Below are 24,003 nucleotides of genomic sequence, written 5' to 3' on the forward strand. Positions count from 1 at the left end.
TTCCATCTCTTTACTATGTCTTATTTTATTTGATCTATTGTATGAGTTACCTTTTTGACATCTAAATTCTCCATAACTTTGTAGAGTATGAAGCAGTAGTTATATTAAATTATCTACTTTTTTCCCGAAAAATTTATTCCAATACATATTCTTCATTTGTTTTTAGCTTCTTCACCTCCTAGGTGAGGTGGCCACAAAGCAATGTGAAGGAAGTATGTATGCATAGGTCATATATGAGTTCTTTCTGGATATTACTCATTGTGTTTGGAAACCACTATCCAGACCAGCTATTTATTTAAGGATATATGGTGAGGGATAGGTAGAGTAAGCTGGAAAAGCTAGGAATTTCAATTTTATGTCAAGTTTGATATGCAGCCATTGAAAGATTTTTAACAAGGTGCTAAATGACACACTTGCAAACATTAAAGCAATGGAGGTACAATTTAAGTGGAAAATATAAAGACCGATGATATAAATTAGAATGATAATATTTGCAAACCACCAATAGGAAGGAAAACTCAACATTTTGTCTTTAACACTCATGCAGCACTCTTTAACATCAGCTGCTTTACAAATGATTTTCAAAGTGTCTACTATCTAGATTCCTACCACTTATGAAAAAGTCTTTTAAGCATAAGAATAATACTATTCTAACTTAGAAACTTCAGCAGACTAGCAGCTCATTATAGTGTGCCTTAAACTCTCTCCTAACCACACTCCACCTCCATAGTTTTCCACTTGTTGATTCATTTTTTATTTTCTTGATGTTTTTTTTTAAATGCTTTTCTATTGCTAAAAATTGACTCCCAAACCTAACAGCTGAAAATAAGAAACATTTCACATTTCAGTCTCTGTAGATCCAGAATCGGGTGCAGCTGTGTTTTAAACTGACGGTGTCTCACAAGGCTGCAGCCAAGGTTCCTTCCAGGGCTGCAGTCATCTCAAGGCTCCTGGGGGATGTTCCTATTTCAGGCTCTCTCGCATGGCTGTTGGCTGGAGACATCATATGGTCACCACCTAGGCTTCTCCATAGGGCTCTGAGGAAGACAGAGCAGTTTCTTTGTAACATAATTTCTGAAAGGATATGTCATCATTTTGCATTATCCTATTCATTGGAAACTAATCACAATATCTAGCCCCTCACTCAATGGGAGGAAATGACATAAGAGTATGAATCCCAGGAGTCAGGGTCATTAGGGACCATATTTTCAATTTAAAGTATACACATTTTTCAGATTGTGGTAAAAAATATATATAATATAAAATTGGCCATTGTAACCATATTTAAGTGTGTAACTCAGTGGCTTTAGCTACATCTACAGCGTTGTGCAACCATTAGCCTATCAATTTCCAAAATTTGCCATCACCCCAAACAAAAACTCTATACCCACTAAGCAATAGCTTCCCATTTCCTCTCCCCTCAGACACTCTAACCTTTAGTTACCCTCTGTCTCTATGAATTTTCTGCTCTAGATATTTCATATAAATGGAATCACACAATATTTGTTCTTTGTGTCTAGCTTAATTTCAAGATTTATTCAAAGTTGTAGAAAGTATCAGAACTTCATTGCCTTTTATGACTGAATAATATTCCATTCTAGGCATATACCACACTTTGTTTATTCATTCATCTGTTGATGGATATTTGGATTGTTTCCACCTTTTGGCTATTGTGAATAATCCTGCTTTGAGCACTGGTGTACAAGTACCCATTTAAGTCCTTGTTTTCGATTCTTTTGTGCATATATCTAGGAATGGGATTGCTGGGTCTATGGTAAATCTATGTTTAACTTTTTGAAATAATGCCAAAATGCTGGCTATAGTAGCTGCACAATTTTACATTCCCACCAGCAATGAATGAAGGTTCCAGTGTCTGCTTATCCTTGCCAGCTCTTCTGGTTCTTGCTTTTTCTTCTTTTTTATATAGTCACTTGTCGGACTCAGATGAGACAGGGGTCGCATGCTTGCTGCAGAGATTTAGCAAAGCTGTCTCTGTGGGAATAGGCACCTGATGTCTTGAAAGACTAAAGTGTTGCAAAGCTGCTTGAGTCTGGGGCGGAATGAGGCCTTGGGAAACCATGTAATTTTTGACTCATCAGGGCACAGGGAAGCACATGATGGTTCAACCAGTTGCTTCCTCCTTCCCCATTCTTTAGTTACAGTTTTGTTGCTTTCTTTACCTCCCAGCCCTGTAAAATAAACAGTGCTGAACCTCTTGGGGTCTTTGAGTCTCCATCTGAGCTCTGAGTCCCACCTGGTCCCAGCTTTAACTATATTGTCTCTTGTCTTTCTTTCTTAATTCCCCATCGCCTCCCTTCAGTCCTGGCACTGAGCCGGGCTGGTTGTTATGGTTGGCACCCAATCAGGGACGTGATTATGGAGGAACTCAAAGCAGAGACGAGGGGACGCTCCTGTGGTGTTCGCACAATTAAGAACTAAGGTAAGAGCGAGTGCATAAAAGTATAGCCGGGTGTAATAATCATGGGACATTTTCGGTCAAAGGGATGGGAATTATATGTGAGCATGTTAAAGACAGTGCTTAAGGCTAGGGAAGGAAATGTTAAGAGAAGCCAGCTTAAAACCTTTTTAGATTTTGTTCAAGAAACTTGTCCTTGGTTTCCCGAGGAAGGAATGGTCAATCTGGAGACCTGGGTCAAGGTGGGAAAATGGCTAAAAGACCACTACACAGCAGAGGGTCCAGATAAAATACCCATTTATACCTTTTCTATGTGGTCCTTAATTCAGGAGTGTATTGATTCTGGCTCACATAGAGGCCGGCTCCCAGAAACTGAGACAGCAGAATCAAGTACTGAGGAAACTCTTCTGGGGTATGACAGTCTTAAATTATGCTCAAAGAGCTCTGTTCCTGTAGAACCTACTGCTCCCACCCCTAGCTCTGAGAAACCCACCCTGCATAAACCATCGGGGGGCGGGGGTGGTGACAAAATAAAATTACAGGAGGAAGCAAGAACAGAAATGTGTAATTCTGACCGTGAGGAAAACTATTTAAATTTAGCTTTGCAAGACGTTCATTTGAGTACTGCTGCTAGTCAGGCTCCTCGCAGTAGGAAAGTGACCATTGAGTCTAAAACCCCTTCCTCTGCATCGCTTTCCCCCTTACAAAAAAGCATTCCTGGGGCTCAAGCTGCAGGTGGAGATGCTACCAGGTTTCTGGTTTTTCCTGTCCTGGAAAGGCTAGACCTAACAATCTTGCTAATTCTTTGCATCATCACAAGCCAATCCCTTTTAAAAGTTTGAAAGATTGAAACAGCTGCCGCCATGTACAGAGCCACTTCCCCTTTTGTGCTTGGCTTGCTGGAGACCCTTGGAGCTTCTCCCAAGGTTCCACATGACTGGTTGGCTTTGTTTCACCTTGCAGGCTTATCAACAGATTGTTGTAGTCACCCAGAGGGCTTGGTGTGAGCTACCCAATAAGGGAGAAAAGACTTTAGACATCACTGCAGTCAGGCAGGGTCCTGAAGAGCCTTTCCAGGACTTTGTAACTCAATTGTTTACCAAGGTTGGGTGCCCTAGCCCTAGCAGTATCGTCACTCATCAAATGTTACAACAAAATTTTATGCCTAATAAAGGACTAAGAAAACGCCAGCAAGTGCATATGGAGCCCATACAACTGAGCAGGCAACAAGGTAGAAAGGGCCTGGGTTTCCAGTCTCAAGATTTTTAATGGGGGTCCCGCTCAGTTGTGTGCATCTCCAATTACTTGGCTTTCAGATGACCCTGTCTGGGTGGACCAATGGTCCCTAACAGGAGAAAAATTGTTTGCAGCCAAGCAAAGAGCAGTTAAATGCTGGACATATTGAGCCTACTAATAGTCCATGGAATACACCTATTTTTGTTATAAAAAGGAAATCAAGAAAATGGCGTCTATTACAAGACCTTAGAGCCATGAATAAAACTATGGAAATTATGCATCATTTGCAACCAGGATTGCCATCTCCAACAGTTATCCCTTTAACTCATCATTTATTTGCCATCGATTTGAAGGATTGATTTTGCACTATTCCCTTACATCCTAATAATTGTAAAAGATTTGCATTTAGTGTTCCCTCCCTAAATCATAAGGCTTCTGTAAAAAGGAATTGCTGGAAATTTTTACCTCAAGGCATGGCAAATAGCCCAACACTCTGTCAAGAGTTTACATAGCCAAAGCTATACAATCTGTCTGGCAACATTTTCCTGATGCATATATCATTCATTATATGGATGACATCATAATCAGCCATGCTGATAAATGCAAGTTAATTGACATTTTCAGTGAGCTAGAAATTTCTCTCACAGTTCATGGGCTTCAAATAGCCCCCAAGAAAATCCAGAAAGTCGCTCCTTTTACATATCTAAATTAGAGAAAACAGAAAAATCTGTTTCCAAAAATTGGAAATTTGAAGAGATTGTTTAACCACCTTAAATGATTTCCAAAAATTATTAGGTGATATTAATTGGCTCAGACCGAGCTTACAATTAACCACAGGAGAACTTGCCCCTTTGTTTAAAACCTTACAAGGCGATCCTTCACCTACCTTTCCCCAATAGCTGTAGGAGGAAGGATGCCTAGCCCTTTGCAAGGTTGAAACCGCCATGCAGGAAGCACAATTTATTCATTTTAATCCCGATCAAAACCTCCATTTTACCTTACTAGCCACAGCCCATACACCTACTGGTGCGCTGTGGCAAGAAAATGGGATCTTGGAATGGATACACTTGCTACATTCTCCTTCCATGGTGCTTACTCCTTGTCATGACCTAGTGGCCTAGATAATTAGCAAGGGTACGACATGGTCATAATTTGTAGGCCTTGCACCTCAGTATTTCACAGTTCCTTTTACCGCTCAATGACAAAATTGACTAGGGCAATTTTCTAGTTCTTGGCATTTAGCATTAGTCAACTTTACTGGTCAACTCAATACCCATTACCCAGCTAACAACATTTTGCAATTCACCGTGCAAACAGCATTTATTTTCCCTCAAGTCATAGTTTAAACTCCTTTGCCCACAGCCCGTACCTTGTTTACTGATGGTTCAGGTGCAGAAAGAGCAGGATATTACTCCTCCACCACCTCAAAGGTAATTCAAATGTCATTTCAGTCAGCATGACGAGCAGAAATCCAAGACATTATTTTAGCTGTTACTGACTTTGCCAATGAAAACATAAATATCTACAGTGATAGCAATTATGATGTTGGTATGATGAAAATTATAGAAACTGCCATCATTGACAGTTTCTATAAATAGAACTAGTAATAAAGAATTATTTCATCTATTCTTTAAACTTCAGTCACTAATTAGGGCCTGTAAGCATCACTGCTTTATCGGTCACATACATGCCCATTCTAACCTGGTCCTTTAGTATTTGGCAATGCAGTGACTGATCAACTGGTAGCAGTTGTCACATTTCCTACGCCCTTTGAAGAGGCTGTTGTAGAGCATAGCCTCCATCATCAAAATGCCAGGCCACTAAGAAAACAATTTAAACTTACTAGAGAACAAGCCAGACAAATTGTTAAGCAATGAGGTCGGTGCAGCATTCATCACCCAGTTAACACAGGCATCAATCCAAGAGGTTTAACTGATAATCACCTGTGGCAAATGGATGTTACTCGTATCCCAGTTTTTGAATGTCTGCATTGGGTCCATGTTTCTATTGATACTTTCTCGGGTTTCATTTTCGCCTCCGCACAAACTAGAGAAAGTGCCAAGCATATAATCAACCACTGGCTCACTGCTTTTGCTGTCATGGGAAAACCTAAAAAAATTTAAACTGAAAATGGGCCCGATCATATATCAGCAAAATTTTGAGGATTTGATCATCAACTGCACATTGAACTTGAAACAAGTATTCTCTATAACACCCAAGGTCAAGCAGTCATTGAACGAGCACATTGAACACTCAAAACACAAATTTTAAAACTAAAAAGGGGGAATATGGACTATGCCCCTGCACCATATAATCTACTAAATCATTCTTTATTTACTTTAAATTTTTGAACTGTGGTGAAGAGGGTACTACTGCCACTGAAAGGCATTTTCAGAACTCATCTTCTAGTCGTAAAGGACATGCCTTGTGGAAGGCTCTAGCTACCAGATAATTGCAGGGCCCTGATCCAATTCTAATCTGGGATAGAGGTTATGCTTATGTTTTTCCAGAGAATTCATCCAAGCTGATGCAGGTTCCTGAAAGATTTGTGAGGCAACATGAACCAAAAGGAGCACCTCATCCCACCATTCAAGAAATCGAGGATCATCCCCAAAATAAATGTGACTGCTGAGATGGGACCCCTGAAACCAACCATCTCCATTACAGCAGAACAGCGCTTTGCCAAGACTTGACACCCAATGACTAAAGCAACGAGGGGTATGGCATGCCCTACTTGGGGTCAGTTGAAGAAATCAACATCTGATGCTCTGGAAGTCATTCATAGACAAGGTGTGGGAAAAAACCCAGGATGTCTTCTTCTCACCATGATAGCCCTGGTTAATTACTCCGGTGTAAGTATGGTAAGTGGCCACCTAGGGCCAAGCCAAGCTTATTAGACTTATTTTCCTAACCCTCCTATAGCACACATTGTTACCTAGGAAGGAGAATCAGTACCAATGTTTACTAATAATATCCACCTTGTTGGAGGACATACTGATGATCATATTACTCCTGATTATAAGCTATTTAATTATTCAGGTTTTAGTCTCCAAATACCTATTGCATTTCCATAAATACAAATAAAGCTTATTGTCTTGACTCACAACCTCAATTTAAAACTACAATTTTATCCAATGGGTCTTCTTGGCTAGATGAAATGTTAAAATTTCAAGGATTTAATGACACCAGCCTTGACCGCCTTAATTCCAGCCAACCTAGACCACCTTTTTCGGCATGCCATCCCCATAAGCTCAGGTGGGTCTAAGGGATCTATCCCCCTTGGAGACAGTGTGTATATACCCACGACCCATGAGCTATGAGATAATGTGCAACAAAAGTATTTTTGATTGGTTCCATAAAATCAGTGACACCAGTAACAGAGGAAAATACCACCGGAGGAATTTTTACAACCATCCTCACAACCAGTGAAGGACATTATCAAAAGGAATGTGGAAGCTTGCTATGGCCACATCTTTCATTAATCGAACTAGCCATAGTCTTGCAGACTTAGGAGATGTGGGGGCTGAAAGTACTGGACTCCAAGCATGGGTTTAACACCTTTGTGTGCTATTCATTGGGAATATTAACATCAGCAAAACTGAAAATCACTGTTCTATTGAGTGTATCAGTTGCAATCTTACCATATGCTAGAACTTCTGGTTTATTAGAGAAAAAAATAAGACAGTCACCTGCCTTGGGAGTTGCTGGAAGAGGCCCCCATTCTGAGACACAGCATGACTTCTCTAAAGGTAAAAACTGACAGGACTTTGCAAGCAAGTGGAACAGTCCAAACAAAGGTGCCACTTTTGCAATATTGATGATTAGCTGGTCTCAGTCAGGCAAGGACAGTCTATTAAAATGGACAAGTATGGTATACTAACCAATGTATACCTGTTCCCTGCTTTGCAGAGCCTACCTATATAATGAAGAACTTAAATTATGTCAACCAATCATTAAAACTTCCCACATGTAAATGTTACCAAGCAAGGGCACACAGACATGCACAGAGGCCAAAACTCTGACATCATGAGTTTGAGAAGAGAACAAGTTTTCTTGCAAGGTCAACCGGCAAAGATACAGGAGGCAAAGCTCAAATCTCTCTCCCCCATATGAGAGTTAAGGGAGATTTTATGGGAAAGGGAGGTGAGATGGGACAGAAGTGGGAAAGTTTGACTTGGCATAGTTCAAATAGTTAATTATAGAGATGTGCATATGTGGCAGAATGGATTCTAGGCTATTTCTTCCTTACTGGAGGACCTCTTGTATTTGATTTGCTTCTGATATCTCCTTGTCCTCATAATCTTGTTTCCACGGGAGGTGACCATTGTTCCTGGTGTCTCAAGGTGGTCTAAAAGACCAGAGTCTGTTTTCTCTGGATGCTTCATGTATATGACCTGTGGTTAAACAAGCTCAGAAGAAAAGGTTTTCACAATAGAGGGCATCACCACAAACTGGTTTTGGCCTGCCCATGGTTTCAGAAATCCCCTTATTACCTTTAAAGCCATAACCCATGGACCATCTTGAGACTCTCACTCCTGCTCCCTGGGTTTGAGAGCTCCCTACTTGAGCTCTTTCCTTCAACAAACTTGCAGTTTTGATTATTATAGTGAGTCTATTTCTTGGACAGGTGTTACCTCAACCCCGGTGAATCTGGATCTGCCATTGAACAGGATCTTCAGGTGATCCCCAAGCACATGGAAGCTTAGGAAGCACTGCTGTCTGCTGTAATGGACACAGCCACCTGATCTGTGATTTTCAGCTTTTTATTCTGAGCTCCCTTGGCATGTGTGCTTGTTGGGGGGAAGGGAGAGTGGTGTGGTGGGGGTGAAGGGGGTGCTGCAAAGGACAAGGTGGGTATCCTGGACATTTGTGCTGCTCATCAAGTGTTTGCATATGTTCACACTTTGAAGGCATTGGGACCTAAAATAATGGAATAGTGATTCTTAAGAGTGAAATTTCATTCATCTGAATTAATTTACTAACAGTACCACCAAAGGGCCCTGAAATGCCTCTCTTTCCTTTTTTTTAAAATTAAATTTGAGTATGTTGAACTTAGAAAGTTTAATGTTATTTGGTAACAAGCTTTAGTCTACGTTATTGAATTTGATGCACCAAAACCTGGGTTAGACTAGGTATTATTTTCTTGACTTTATAGGTTGAGCATAGAACATGACTGAACTTCTGTTTTCTAACTTCAAAACTTAGGCATCTTTCTCAATAGACCGCACTCTGGGTTGCTGTTATAGTAGCAAACATACCAATTCATAGGAGAAAGAAGAATGAGGGCAAAACAATGCCAATCTCACAATACTCAACCACTTCTTAACTAGGTAGCATTGTTCTGGAAAAGGTTGTTTGGCTAAATTCAGATGGGTAAAAACAGTATTTTTTTGTGCTGGTTTGCTAAGACTCTTAACTGCTTGCAATGTAAAATGCCATCTATATTGTTTAGACTTTGGAAACTTAAATAAAATACTTTGCCAGATCTTCCGCTAGAAATTTCTAGGGTGAGTGAGAGATCTGAACAAGATTTATATGTGTACATGACCTGTAGTGATGCAAAGATAATAATGCTACTAACTCACTATTAGCTACTTGCCTACTACTGGCATTCTTTATTAGAACATAATCAGTGCAATCGGGGAATTTGGTGATTTCACTTCATACTTGATAGTGCTGAAAAGTAATGCTACAAAGTGTCCCCTGCTCAATGTCGCTGCCTCCTGTCTCCCCCAAAGCACCACACTCTTCTGCTTTTCTTGTCACCCTAAGGACTGTACGTCATCATTTCTTGACTCCTCCTCTGTTTCTCTCTAAATGTTTCAGCACTTTAAGATTTATTGTTGGCCCTCTTTTCTTCTGTATTGATGCAATCTCCCTAGATAAACAGTTCTTAAGCTTTTTGGTCTCCACATTCACTGATAATTATAAATATTTTTGATAACGACAAGGAACTTTTGCTTATGTCAGTGATGTCTTTTGATGTTTACTGACTTAGAAATTTAAAAATTAAAAATTTTTAAAAATATTTCTTAATTCATATGAAGTAACAATAATAAACAGATTCAATGAATGGCTTGAATTGCATAAATAATTTATTTTTGTGAAAAATATATTTCACAAAGCAAAGAAAGTTAACAGTAAGAGGAACACTGTTTTATATTTTGCATTCTTAAGTATGAAACTTTTTTCAATTGGATAGTGTGGCAGTAAAGGACAAAATGCAACCAGTACAGTCTGTTACTGTACTGCCTTGGCTTTGTCCTCAAGCTCCAGCAATTTTATCTGCCATTGCAGTATAAATTGCAAATGGATGTTTCAAGAGAAACCGTGAGATCCAAAAAATTATTCAATACTTTGAATATTTCAGCAACACATCTTTCTTGCCAAGTATTCATATAAATTACATTTTTCTATTATTAGTTGTTACTAATACAAGATAAATACAGCATTTGCCCCCATCAGTAGAGCTGCCACATGTAAGGCAAAGCCAAAATTCTGCAGAGACTTTTCTTTATAAGAACTAAATTAGTAAAAAGACAGCTATCCAGCATTGTTTTTAAAGGAAAATTCAGAGTTTCCTGTCCATTCCTGAAAAACAAAATCATTTTTACTCCAAACTAAAAGTTGAAAATTCCTTAACTAAGTAATAATAAAACATAACTATGTTTTGATATGCCTAAATTATGGGAAGATATCTTTTCTACTTCTAAAAAATAATCCAGATAGATAAAAATAACTAAGTTATAGTAAAAAAAAACATTAATTAAAATAGAATAGGATAGCGGGCGATGGTGGCTCAGCAGGCAGAGTTCTCACCTGTCATGCTGGAGACTGGGTTCAATTTCCAGTGCCTTGTCATGCAAGAAAAAAAAAAGAAAAGAATAGGATAAAAATCTAACTCCCAGAGAGGTCATGAGTTAAACAGCTGAATAAAATTAGAACTATATATATATATAGCAAAATATTTGTTAAGCAAGCAGTAAAACTAGATATTTACATCATATGTACTTTCTTGTGCTGCTTGAGAATTGTCAGAACTTTTCAGAAGTTCTTTTTTGAGGCAGAAATTTTAAAATGTGACAGAAGGCCATTTTATTGTCATCTATGGATTCTTACTGCATTCTGTGTTAGAAGGCATTTATCTTTTTTATTATAAGTAGTGACAAATTATATGAGCTAAAAGTGGAGAGGGTGTTTTTTATATGGTTTTGTCTTAATTTTATTTGATGTTTCTCTCGTATATAACAACAATAACAAAAATATTTTGTATTAAAAGCCAAATGTTCTGAAAATGATCATCATGAAGAATACACAACTATGTGATGATATTGTGAGCCATTGATTGGTATGGCACAGCGCCCAGTGGTTAAGAGTCCATAAGAATGATGGAAAACTTCATAATAAGGCTGAAAACAGCCTGTCCTTTTGGGATTGCGCCAGTTAGGTATCTTGTTTTCCTCCCATACAAGATGTTTTCCTCCCTTACAAAATGTTCCTTATGGCTTTTTCTTGATAAGCAACTTAAAGAAAAGCTTTTCATGCAGTCACTTAAGGTACATGCATATGTATTTCTTTAGAATATATGACTCCCACACTGTTCTAAAAATAACAACTATAGCAAAGAAATAGAGCTACTCAGTTGAGTCGCTCTAATAAATAGCTGTTTGCCTCTCGAGAAGCTTACTTCTTTGTTTTCAGGTGGCTCCCCTGAAACTCTCTGCAGGACAGAGAGTTCGGAGGTAATAAGTGGCACCCGGCGTGGGGCCCCATCATCTCTTTTGAGACTAAAAGCCGCAGAAGCAAAATCTAGGGTGGTGAATTTTGTCTGGACCAATTTTCACGGTAAGAGAATCACAGTACAGTAGATGCTCCTGGCATGCTTCCATTTTCCTTTCACTTTGAGAACTATGGACTCTAACCTTTCTAAAGAGCAGGAACAATTTCTTAAAATTATTCACCAACTGCTAAAAGCAGCAGACTGAAAAACTGGGGGATCAGAGGTTGTCAGCCTTGTTTAAAGATATTCTTCATGACCGTCCATGGTTCCCTACAGAGAGGACTCTATAGACTTGGAGGTTTGGGAAAAAGTAGGTAGCTTTAAAAGAAAAATATGAGCAAGGCAAGAAAGTCACCAACATCAGTTCTTGTGACATGGAGACTTATAAAAACTGCTCTATGTCCTCTACACTGTCCATTTCGTCCCTCGGCTCCTCACGGAGGAGCCAGAATCAAAGCCACCCCCTGCTCCATCTCCTACTGAGGAACATTCAGCCACCTCACCTCTCCAGGCTTTCCTATAAAAACTAAAAAAGCCATGGCCAGCCATGGAAAAATGTCTAAAGGAAGCCATGGCTGTAGGAGACAGTCAAACCTTTCCTATGATTACTCAACATGGGCCACCTCACTGTGGACCCCTTCTTTACGTAGCGTTTAAAAGTAGTTTAAAGGTAAAAGTAAAAGAAGTGTTAATAAAATGGAGTCCAAAACTCCTTCACAGAAGAAATTGTAGAATCTATTGCTCACAGTTATCAAATGTACCCATGGGATTAAAAATTCTTGTTAAAACAATTGTAACTCCTGCTCAATAGAGTATTTAGTGATCGGAATTTCAAGAAGGCTGTATCCAACAAGCCATTCAAAATATTAACAGGCAAAGTCCCACTGAAGCAAATGTGCTCCAAGGTACTCCATGGCATGACCCTGATAAGGAATTGTGGAAATGTGTGCTCCACCTGGGAGGACTGGCAATCCTCCCAAAAGAAGAAGATGTACTTTAATGAAATTATCTAGGTCCCAAGAAGCATCTCTCCCTATCCCTAGCCAGGAAGCATCTCTCTCTATCCCTAGCCAGCTCGGAGAGGACCATCTGGGCTAGATCACGGAAGCTAATTGAACCTGACCATTGCATAAATTGAACATCAATGAAAAACAGCCTAAAAATGAAACTTTAAATTTCCATAGCATCTTTTAATTAAATTGTTTATGTAAAAAGTCACAAATAAAAGGAGGTACCTTATATTCAAGCTTTAAAAAAATTATATAATTTTATATAATAATCATAAAACTTTAAAGAAATACAATTAAAAAGGCAACTATAATATCTATGTGTGCCAGCAATCCTTATTAAAAATGTGTATTAATGTTTCAAATATCCATTAACTAAAGCATTTTAAATATTTAACATTATTCTAAAAAGTTTAATTTTGATAGCAATTGTATGTGGTGAGATGCTTGCTTAAAGACATTTTCCAAAATCATTTTAATAACTTAAATATGACAAATATAAGTAATGTGTTTTTATTTAAAAAAAGAGAATAGTTTCATCCTAAAATGAAATAAATAGCTATCGCAAAATAAGTAAAGTATAAAACAAGGCCTGAATAAATATAATAAGTTACTAAAGGTTTATAAAAAAGGAAACTATGGTCAAAGTTAAAAAAAAAATTGATGAGTCTATTTACAAAATTTCTAGAAGCTTTCATATAAAACAATATACTAACGCAAAATGAAAATTTAGTTTTCTCTCTGTTTTAATGAAAAGTTGTAAAATTATTATTATTTATTTATTTGCATGGGCAGGCACCGGGAATCATACCCGGGTCTCTGCTATGGCAGGTGAGAACTCTGCCTGCTGAGCCCCCATGGCCCACCCTAAAATTATTTTTAAAGTAATGTAAAAAGAAGAAAGTCTATGTTTTATCAAAATGACTTTTTATACTTTATATATATGGTTGTTTAAAAATAACCAAGTCTCTTTTCATTTAGTATGTTCTATGAGGCATTTAATGATGACTCAAAACAAAAAAAGGGGAGGAAATATGGCAGAGCTTCCGGTGACTAAGGTTCCATAAGAATGACGGAAAGCCTAATGACAAGGCTGAAAACAGCCTGTCCTTGTGGAATTGGCCCAGCTAGGTGTCCTGTTTTCCTCCCACACAAAATGTTCCTCATGGCTGGTTCTTTTCTCTTCCTGGGAATCGAACCTGGGTCTCCAGCATGGCAAGTGAGAATTCTACCACCAAGCGATCATCACATCACTCTCATGGCTGCTTCTTGATAAACAACTTAAGCAAAAGCTTTTCACGCACTCACTTAAGCTACATGCCTATGCATTTCTTTATTATGTATGTCTTCCACACTGTTCTAAAAATTGTAACTATAGCGAAGGTATATAATCAACTGAGTAGCTCTAATAAACAACACTTTTGCTTCTCAAGAAGCTCACTTTTCTTTTCATGTAGCTCCCCTGAAACTCTCTGCAGGACACAAAGTTTGGAGGTAGTAGTTGGACATATGTGTGTGGGTATTTCTCAATAAAAATATTGAAAAAAATAAATAAAGCCAATCTAAGAGGGGAGCAGCAGGTACATCAAGTGGTGTACTGGTGACAGTTGGTGGTATGCTGGGTGCCTGGCTGCAAAACGTGCCCTCATAGCAGCCTGGAGCTGCAGGCTTCTCTCAGGAATCCTCCTGAGTCTGTCCTCAGGTGCCTCGGTTTCCTCAGCTGTATTATGAGGATGCTAACGATTTACACCCCTCCACGCTGTTAGTCTTCTTGACTTTACAGCCTCTGTTTTTAGCTTCCACAACACGCTACCGGTTTGCCCTCTTCTTTTCCCTCTCTCTTACTTTTTCTGCCTCTTGTTAGCCCTTAAGTTTTTATTTGCATCCCCTCCATAAGGGCCTGATTCTCTTGGCTTCCTGGAGAGATAAAAGATTTTTCCCTTAAAGCAGAGAGCTGAAGCCTTCATCTTAATCCCCAAATACTGAAATTAAACACTCAGAGATGTGGCTGAGAAATTTACATTAAGATGCTAGCAGTAAAGACTCAGGCTTTGTCACTTACTCTCTGAGTCACCTTGGGCAAGTTATTCTGAACCTCATTTTTTCCATCTGTAAAATGGAGACAAACAGCCTATCTCACCTTTGTCCTACAAATACTTTGCTCTGCAGTATTTGCAGAAGGCCTGAGGTGTGAGATCTGACCTCCTCCACCACGCATACCTCTTGAGAGGGAGCACCAGACCCTGGTGGTGGGTTTCACTGGGGGTTTCACAATCCTTGGTTCAAAAGCATGGGCAAACTGACTTACACTCAGCGGGTGACTGATCTCACTGATCCCATGTTTGCTTCTCTGTAAACTGGGGATAATGTGATAACGGTACCTCCTCATAGTACCTCATAGGGCTTGGTGTGAATGTGAGGTTAGGTCTTTCTATATATCTGGTAAAGAGCAAACACTTGACTCATTCTGTTGTGGTCGGACAGCATGCATTGTGTGGTTTCATTGTTTTCGAGTTTATAGAGACTTGTTTTGTGACCTGGGATGTGGTCTGTCCTGGAGAGTAGTTATGTGCACTTGGTAGAAGTGTGTAGTTTGCTGTTGGATGAAGTGTCCTTCAGACTGAAATGAAAGCACATTAGACAGTGGCTTTGGCACAAAGAAATAAAGACCTCCGTTAAAGTTTAGGAAAGCTGCTGACCCATAGCACAAGAGGAAATGCATAGACCACAAAAGGAAGTGGGCAGAATTATAGATTGACAGTCAGAGATGTACTGTCCATGAGGGATACTGTGAAGGGGACATTGCACTATGAGGGACTACTGTGACCAGCAAGGCTCAGTGTCGGGGCTGAAGGGAGGTGACGGGGAATTAAGAAAGAAAGACAAGAGACAAAGATAATGATTAAAGCTGGGACCAGGTGGGACTCTGAGCTCGGATGGAGACTCAAAGACCCCAAGAGTTTCATCACTGTTATTTTATATGGCTGCAAGGTAAAGAAAATAACAAAGGTGTATTAAAGAACGGGAAGGAGGAAGCAGGGGCTGACTCATCTGCTCCCTGTGTCTGGATGAGTCAAAAGTGAACAGGTTTCCTAAGGTCTTCTTCAGCCCCAAACTCAAGCAGCTTTGCAACACTTTAGTTTTCAGGACATCTATTCCCATAGAGGCAGCTTTGCTGTATCTCTGCAGTGAGAATGTGACCTCTGTCTCATCGGCGCCTGACAAGGGATGAAACAGCTTTGGCCCTTGCCCACTGGGCTCCCTGTTTGTATCTGGAAACTAGTCCCAATCTCCTGCATTCCTAGACCTCAGCTTGGGGCATGGCAATCAGCGGATGACTAAGAAATATTGTTGACTTGACTTGAATCTGAAATATCTGAAGCTGGGCAATCCAAGAAGGTTTTGTTTTTTTTTTTGTTTGCATGGGCAGGCTCCGGGAATCGAAGCCGGGTCTCCAGCACAGAAGATGAGAATTCTGCCACGCAGCCGCTGTTTTCCACCGTCCGTGAAGTTTTTAATGAACAAAATTAGGATGGTAATTATCTCTTGGACTTCTAGTTTTATCTTTTGAATAAAAGCCTTCAACGTGTTTTTTTTTTAAGCCAAAATTCTAAGACCTGTTTGCCTTTATAAATGGACATTTAGATTGTTTATAATGCCACTATTGTTTTGATTTTGAAATATACTTTCTTTTAAATGATATAATGTATGGATTTTTCTGCTGCTTTTATATTTTATGTTATCTTTGTTTTCTCCTGCAGATGTTAAAAGGTTTTTGCTTTATCTGGTGCTATAGTTTAAATTATCCGCATCCTATTGTTACCTGTCTGATTTGGTGTCTTCAAGGGGAGGATCTCGAGTTTTTCTTGCTCATAGAATAACTTTGCATCCTATTCCTATCTTTCTTATTTACAGTCTGCTGTGACGGCACAGGCATGTTCTGTTGTCGTTTTGTTCTGTGAGTGTGTTTTTAAATATGTTTTTAACCATCCAGTTGTTAAAAACTGCTTGTTGCTGAGAAACCCTGTTTCGAAGGTGGTGCCTATGTTGTAAACTGAATATATTTAAAGCTATATTTACCCTTCAGCAAGGACAGAAAAAAATTCTCTTTAACAGTGTCTCAGTGCTATCAAATTCAATTTTTTTTTTTCCTGGAATTGGTGCTTTAACTTGCTTAAAGTAGTCTCTGGGTGTATTCAAGGTGGCTTTTTTTTTTCCCCAGAAATGTGTGTAAGGAGTCATGGCAGCAGATGATCTTTGCTCAGAATTGCTGGCCCCATTGTTTATACATAAAGACCACACTTATCAGAGCGCTCTGTATGTCACATCCCTAAGATCTGTTTCTAGGCTAAGAATGGCTCTGAGTTTCATGTCACTGAGCTTTAGAGTTAAAAACGATCATAATACCAATTAAAGTGATATGCTTCTTATTGTCAATGTGAGCAGGAAATTCTAAATAATAGCAGACATTGAAATAGTTTTCTGAGAGTTTTAATTTAAGATCAATTTCTGCAGTTGCTCTTTCGTGTTAATAACATTTATGTAATTGGGACTCCAAATGGACAATTCCCACTGGGGACAGAAGCTCAGACGTAAAATACTATTACCTCGCGATATTTCAAGAAAGGATGGTGGAGACAGAGTTCTTCCCCAGACAAGCTGAGCCCTGTCCCTTTCTAGGCCAGGCTGAACCCCAGGCTGGAGAGCCCTCAGAAGAACCTGGTGGCCACCTGGTGCTGAGTTCCCCTCAATCCTAGGCTTCTGCCCCCAAATTAAGACTATAGAAAAGAAGTGAGGCCACGATGGCAGCTTAGCGAGTTGTGGGCTTTAGTTCGTCCTCCAGAACAGCTACGAAATAACCAGGAACAGCACAGAACAACTGCTGGGACCACGTCAGTGACCGGACACACAGCGTACCCCAACTGGATGGGCTGCAAGCCCCACTGTAGAACCAGAGAGTCTGCCAAAGTTAAAGATACCGCATCATCTTATGCTGGTGGGACCTGTAGGCAGACAAGCACCACACACTGGGCAGGATAAGAAAAACAGAGCCCAGAGACTTCACAGGAAAGTCTTTCAACCTGCTGGGTCTCACCCTCAGGGAAAACTGACGCAGGTTAACTCTTTCCTCTTGACAGGATGCCAGTTTGGTCTGGGAAAATCTGGCTGGGGTCTATAATACCTAAGTAGACTCTCCTAAGGGTGGGGGGGGAAAGGCACCATACAGTCAGGGCAAGAAACAGGAAACAAGAACTGAAAAATTCTGCTCTGTTAAACAAAACCTAAGCTAGAGGTCCAGAAAAAGCTGAACTGAATGTCAAAGAACAGATAGACAGCAAATTCATCCAACAAGAAAATCCTAGGTAAAAGAAGTGAAAACGATCTCCAGAATAAGCTAATTAAGGTAATTAAATGCCTAGACGCCAGCAAAAAATAAATCCCGCTAGGAAAATTGAAGATATGGTCCAGCCAAAGAAACAAACCAACAATTCAAATGAGATACAGGAGTTGAAACAATTAATTCAGAATGTTCGAACAGACATGGAAAACCTCATCAAAAATCAAATCAACAAATTGAGGGAGGATATAAAGAAGGCAAGGAATGAACAAAAAGAAGAAATCTAAAGTCTGAAAAAACAAATCACAGAACTTAGGGGAATGAAAGGCACAGTAGAAGAGATGAAAAAAAACAATGGAAACCTACAATGTTAGATTTCAAGAGGCAGAATTTAGTGAACTGGAGAATGGAACATCTGAAATTCAACAAGCAAAAGAAAGTATAGGGAAAAGAATAGAAAAATAGGAGCAGGGACTCAGGGAATTGAATGACAATTTGAAGCCCATGAATATGCTTGCTGTGGATGTCCCAGAAGGAGAAGAGAAAGGAAAAGGAGGAAAAAAACTAATGGAGGAAATTGTTCTAGTATGCTAGCTGCCAGAATGCAACACATCAGAGATGGATTGGCTTTTAATAAAAGGGGATTTATTTCATTAATTCTTCAGAGGAAAGGCAGCTAACTTCCATCTGAGGTTCTTTCTTATGTGAGAAGGCTCAGGGTGATCTCTGCTGGCCTTCTCTCCAGGCCTCTGGGTTCCAAAACTTTCCCTGGGGTGATTCCTTTCTGCATCTCCAAAGGCCTGGGCTGAGCTGCCAGTGCTGAGATGAGGTATGCTGAGCTGCTTGGGCTGTGCTACAGTCAAACATCATTCATTGCAGCAGGCAAGCCTCCTAGTCGACTGACTGCACATGTAAATCAGCAACAGATGAGGTTCACATACCATTGGCTCATGTCCACAGCAACAGAACTAGGTGCCTTCACCTGGCCAAGCTGACAACTAAATCTAACTACCACAGAAATTATCACTGAAAATTTCCCAACTCTTATGAAAGACTTAAAATTACAGATCCAAGAAGTGCAGCATACCCCAAAGAGAATAGATCCAAATAGACATATTCCAAGATACTTACTAATCAGAATGTCAGAGGTCAAAGAGAAAGAGAGAATCTTGAAAGCAGCAAGAGAAAAGCAATCCATCACATACAAGGGAAGCCCAATAAGACTATGTGTAGATTTCTCAGCAGAAACCATGGAGGAGAGAAGACAGTGGGATGATATATTTAAATTACTAAAAGAGAAAAACTGCCAACCAAGAATTCTATATCCAACAAAATTGTCCTTCAAAAATGAGGGGAAATTAAAACATTTTCAGACAAAAAAATCACTGAGAGAATTTGTGACCAAGAGACCAGCTCTGCAAGAAATACTAAAGGGAGCACTAGAGGCAGATATGAAAAGACAGGAGAGAGAGGTGTGGAGAAGGGTGTAGAAATGAAGACTGTCAGTCAAGGTAAGAAGAAGAAAAATTAGATATGACATATAAAATTCAAAAGGCAAAATGGTAGAAGACTACAGAATAAAGGTTTCCTCTTCTCTTTTTTGCAACCAGAGCCAGAACAGGTCCTCACAGTCAAGGGGGTGCAAAGTTTCAGGCTTGTCTCAAGGGGAAGCCAAGAATCTGCAACCACTTCCTCTTTACACAGCTTGGCTTTAGCAGGAGGGCGGTTACTATGAGAAGTGAAATTCCAGAATACAAAATAGGAACCAGAACTGCTGCAGGTTCACCTGGTTCCCCGGCGGCTGTCCCCTGCCCCTGCGTGCGGGCTTGGCTGGTGGGACCCATCCAGGCTGCGCTCCTGAAAGCCCAGGTGCACCTGGAATGCGCGGGGAGCCCCGGAACCGCGGGAGGGAGAGGGCCAGCGGTGCAGAGAGTTCTGCGCTCCCCAGTCCCCCTGTCAGTACGCCCTCGCCATTCTTCAGCGTCCCCTGCTTACCGCCTCTGGGAAATAAAACAAAACAAAGCAAACAAAGGAAAGAAGTGGGCTTTTCAGGGATCCACAGTGAGAGGGACCTCGCCAGGGACTTGCTGGGAGAGTGAGCCCCGCCCTGTCCGGGTCATCTGGCTGTTTCCATCCGAATTAAATTCGTGACCCCTGAACCATCCCCTTCCTCAGTGTTTGCAGAGGAGTGCCCTCCTCCCACAGACACCATCGGCCTCAGGTAGTACAGTTGGTAAATCAATTATAGACCAGATTCATGTCACACTTCATCATGAACCCTTATAAAATTCCTGATTATCTATTTTTTAACATATTCTGTTTTTATTTCCATTGTCATCCTTCTATAGACACCACTCGTAATGCATTTAGATATGCACTATTTTGTTTGCTTTGGAAAACAGGTATTTTTTGCACAAATGTATGTTTGGTAAATGTATTTATTTTGGCATAATGAACAGTTTATGCCTCCCTAGTTTGTACTTGATTGTCAAAAGGTGAACACCGTCTATGTGAATATCACTCTGATCTGAGCTCTTTCGGCCTCTGCTAATCACAAGCTTATCTGGTTTCCCAACACAATTCTATTTCTTGACTTCTGACAACACAGATTACATTTGCCTGTTTTTGAACTTCATAAATTGGAACCACTCAAGATGTATTCTGTAATTCCTAACTTCTTGTAATGAACATTATGTTTGTGAAATTCTTCCACGTGTAGCTTGCAGCAGGAATGTGTTCATTTTCATTGCCATATAGTGTTACTTTTAATGAATATGTCATGATATATGTTTCTATTCTTTAATTAATTGGCATTTGAGTTCCCAGTTACTGGCTTTTGCAAATATAACTGCTGGATTATGTTCAACTTTAATAATTCCTGCCAAAGAGTGTGCCACAATGTTATAAAAAATAGCACTCCCTACATTAAACCATGGATTTAAGTTAATAGTATAATTATAAAAATGTGCTGTCATCAGTTCTGAGGAATGTTCCACACCAAAGCAAGGTGTTGGTAGCAGAGTGGAGTATAGGAATCCTATATCTTATGCATGATTGTTCTGGAAACCCACAACTTCTCTAATAAAGAAAAGAAATAAAATGCTCCCACCAGCAGTGTATGAGCATTCCAGACAATCCATATCTTTTCTAAAAAAATTTATACCAGTCTTCATTTTAGCCATTGTATTGTATGTGGGTTAGATGGTATCTATGGTTTTTATTTCCTTGCCAAATAATTTTTTCTAAATTGAAGTAAAATACATACATATATCTTTCATGTTGTTGGGTATAGCAGTAGCTTGTTTTTTAATTATCTGTGTGATTGCTTCTTACATATAGAATTTATCATAATTTATTTCTCTGTTCTATTGTTGAAGAACAATTTATATTGTATTAGTACAATCCACTAATCCCCAATGAATTTTAGTTTAACTTAATCAGGCAAAAATATATATGTAAAAAGATTGCCATGCAGGGCAGAGTGCTACAAAAATGATTTTCTCTGTCACTTTGTAGTTGGACAGCTACATAACTTCCTGTAGAAAACTTTCCCGAGTTTGCAGTGAGCTAGAAAGATGATGCCTGATAAGCAGTCTCTGGTAGAAACAGAATTTACATTCAGGCACAGCATCGAGGGGGGAAGATCTGGTTGGTAAATGATAGATTTGAAAAAATAAAATCAGGGGGAAGGGAATTGAGCTTTTCTTTTACTCTTGCCTGAAGGAAGCTGGTTTTTAGTTAACTTCGCCCTTTACAGTCAGTCTCCATAGAAAGTTATACATGTATTGTCATGGGGTGGGTGGAAGGATAGATGCGTAATTTTTACATCAGTTATTGTGATACTATATAAATTAAACATTTCTGGGGCAAAAGGTGACAGGGAATTAGATTGCAAGGGCATGAGGAAGCATTGTTCTTTGTGTTCATATTGTCAGTCCTACACTTTTCTCGGGTCCCCTGCAACTTAAGCTCAACAAATCACGTCATTATGTTACACAGAAGATGCTTTGTTTCCTAGAGTGACTGACTCCAATAACTTTTCAATATACATCTTAGCAGAACTCGCCTTATATCTGGGACTTTGGGTATGTAGATTTTCATAATTTAAAAACAGATGTAGGATTCTGGGGTGGGGATAGGGAAGTGAATCTTCACATTTTGAGTTTTGTTAAACTTAATGAAAAACAGCATAATGACTGTGCTGGATTTGAGGCTAGCAGAAGGAGGTTAATTGAGCCTCTCTCTTCTGATTGATGGCAATTTTTTTTCCTTTTTCATTCCTTCCTCTCATGCATTCTCTTTATGTTTTGTTTCTAAAGAAGTGATATTGGAATCCCTGAAAAACCAGGTTCATAAGAAACGTAAACTTCTTAAAGTATCTCTGTTTTCAGTTAAACCAAGTGCATATGTAACTGAAACTCACATTTCATTTTTTCTAATTAAAAATGTTTTTCAGAACTATCATGCATAAAATATGTAAAATACAGAGTTGCATTATACCACTCTATTATTAACACCTTGCATTAGTGAGGTACATTTGCCATAATTCATGAAAGAACACTTTCATAATTGTAGTATTAACTATTGTCCATTGTTCACAATAGGGTTCATTAAGTTGCACAATCATATTTTTTCTTTTAATTTTTATTCTAGTAACACATATATAACCTAAATTTTCCTTTTTAAACACATTCACATACATAATTCAGTGCTAATATTTATGTTCACAATGTTGTATTACCACTTACCATCACCACTATCTATTATCAAAATTTACAATCGACTTCAAAAGGAATTCTGTACAATCTAAGCTTTAACTCCCCATTCCCTACCCCAGCCAGCCCCTCGTAACCTATATTTTAGATTCTAACTCTATGAGTTTTCTACTTATTTCCTAACAGAAAGATCATATAATGGGTGCCCTTTTGTGTCTGGCTTATTTCACACAGCATGATGTCTTGGAGGTTCAACCATTTTATTGCATGTATCTGAACTTAATTCTTTTTTAATGTTGAGTAATATTCAATTGTAAATATATACCACATTTTCTTTATCCATTGATCGGTCAATGAGCACTTGGATTGCTTCCATCTTTTGGCAATTGGAAATAATACCATGATAAACATCAGTGTACGTGTATGTGTTCCAGTCCTTGCTTCCAATCTTTTGTGTATGTGACTAATAGTGGGATTGCCAGGCTATATGGTAACTCTATACTTAGGTTTCTGAGAAACCTCCAAACTGTCTTCCATACCCACAGGGGCTATACCATTTTACACTCCTTCCAACAATGAATGAGCATTCCTATTTCTCCACATCCTATTTGACAGTTGTAATTTTCTTTTTCGTGTATAGTATTCATTGTAGAGGGTGTGAAACGGTATCTCATTGATGTTTCGATTTGTAGTTCCCTAATAGCTGATGATGTTGACCATTTTTCATGTGCTTTTTAGCCATTTGCATATCCTCTTCAGGAGATATCTATTCAAGTCTTTTGCCTATTTTTTAATTGGGTTGTTTGTCTTTTTATCCTTGAGTTGTAGCATTTCTTAATATATTCTGGATTGAACCCTTATCAATTATGTGTTTTCCAAATATTTTCTGTCATTGAGTAGGTGGTTGTTTTAGTTTGCTAAAGCTACCAGAATACAATATACCAAAAATGGATTGGCTTTTACAAAGGGGATTTGTAAGGTTATACATTTACAGTTCTAAGGTCATGAAAATATCTAAATTAAGGCATCAACATGGTGATACCTGGACTCTGAGGCAAAGCTGCCTGATCTGGAACACCTCTGTCAGCTGGAAAGGCTTGTGGCTGGCATCTGCTGGTCCTTGCTCCTGGTTTGTTGCTTTCAGCTTCTGATTCCAGGGTCCTCTCTTAGCTTCTCTGAGGCAAATATTTGGTTTCATTTCTTATTTTCTTTTCTATCTCCAAGTGTCTGTGTCTGAAATTTCTCCAAAATGTTTCCCTCTTAAAAGACTCCAGTAAGCTGATTAAGACCTACCTTGAATGGGTGGCATCACATCTCTATGGAAACAGCTCGTCAAAAGGTCTCACCTACTATAGGTTTGCACCCACAAGATTTAAAAACATAGCTTTTCTGGGAAACATAACAGCTTCAAACCAATATAGTTGTCTTTTTAGTTCTGTGATAAAGTCCTTTGATGTAAAAAAGTTTTTAATTTTGATGAAGTCCCATTTATCTATTTTTTATCTTGTTTG

General features: G+C 39.1%; 2 long non-coding RNA genes across 3 annotated transcripts; one reads left to right on the forward strand and one right to left on the reverse strand.

The window, feature by feature from the left end:
* Window positions 1–903: 903 nt before the first annotated feature.
* On the reverse strand, window positions 904–10,690 carry LOC143691474 (uncharacterized). The gene is made up of 3 exons (XR_013179535.1): window positions 10,653–10,690; window positions 10,472–10,506; window positions 904–1,037 (listed from the first exon to the last, which is right to left on the reverse strand). It is a non-coding gene; the product is annotated as an uncharacterized LOC143691474 (long non-coding RNA).
* On the forward strand, window positions 2,134–21,087 carry LOC143691473 (uncharacterized). 2 transcript variants are annotated; one of them, XR_013179534.1, is made up of 3 exons: window positions 2,134–2,440; window positions 6,163–6,504; window positions 15,870–21,087. It is a non-coding gene; the product is annotated as an uncharacterized LOC143691473 (long non-coding RNA). The 2 variants fall into 2 exon arrangements; XR_013179533.1 differs by lacking the exon at window positions 15,870–21,087 and adding an exon at window positions 8,280–9,592 and having other exon boundaries at window positions 6,163–6,513.
* Window positions 21,088–24,003: the final 2,916 nt, after the last annotated feature.

The sequence above is a fragment of the Tamandua tetradactyla genome, chromosome 7 (assembly GCF_023851605.1).
Source record: "Tamandua tetradactyla isolate mTamTet1 chromosome 7, mTamTet1.pri, whole genome shotgun sequence".
In the NCBI taxonomy this organism is placed as follows: Eukaryota; Metazoa; Chordata; class Mammalia; order Pilosa; family Myrmecophagidae; genus Tamandua; species Tamandua tetradactyla.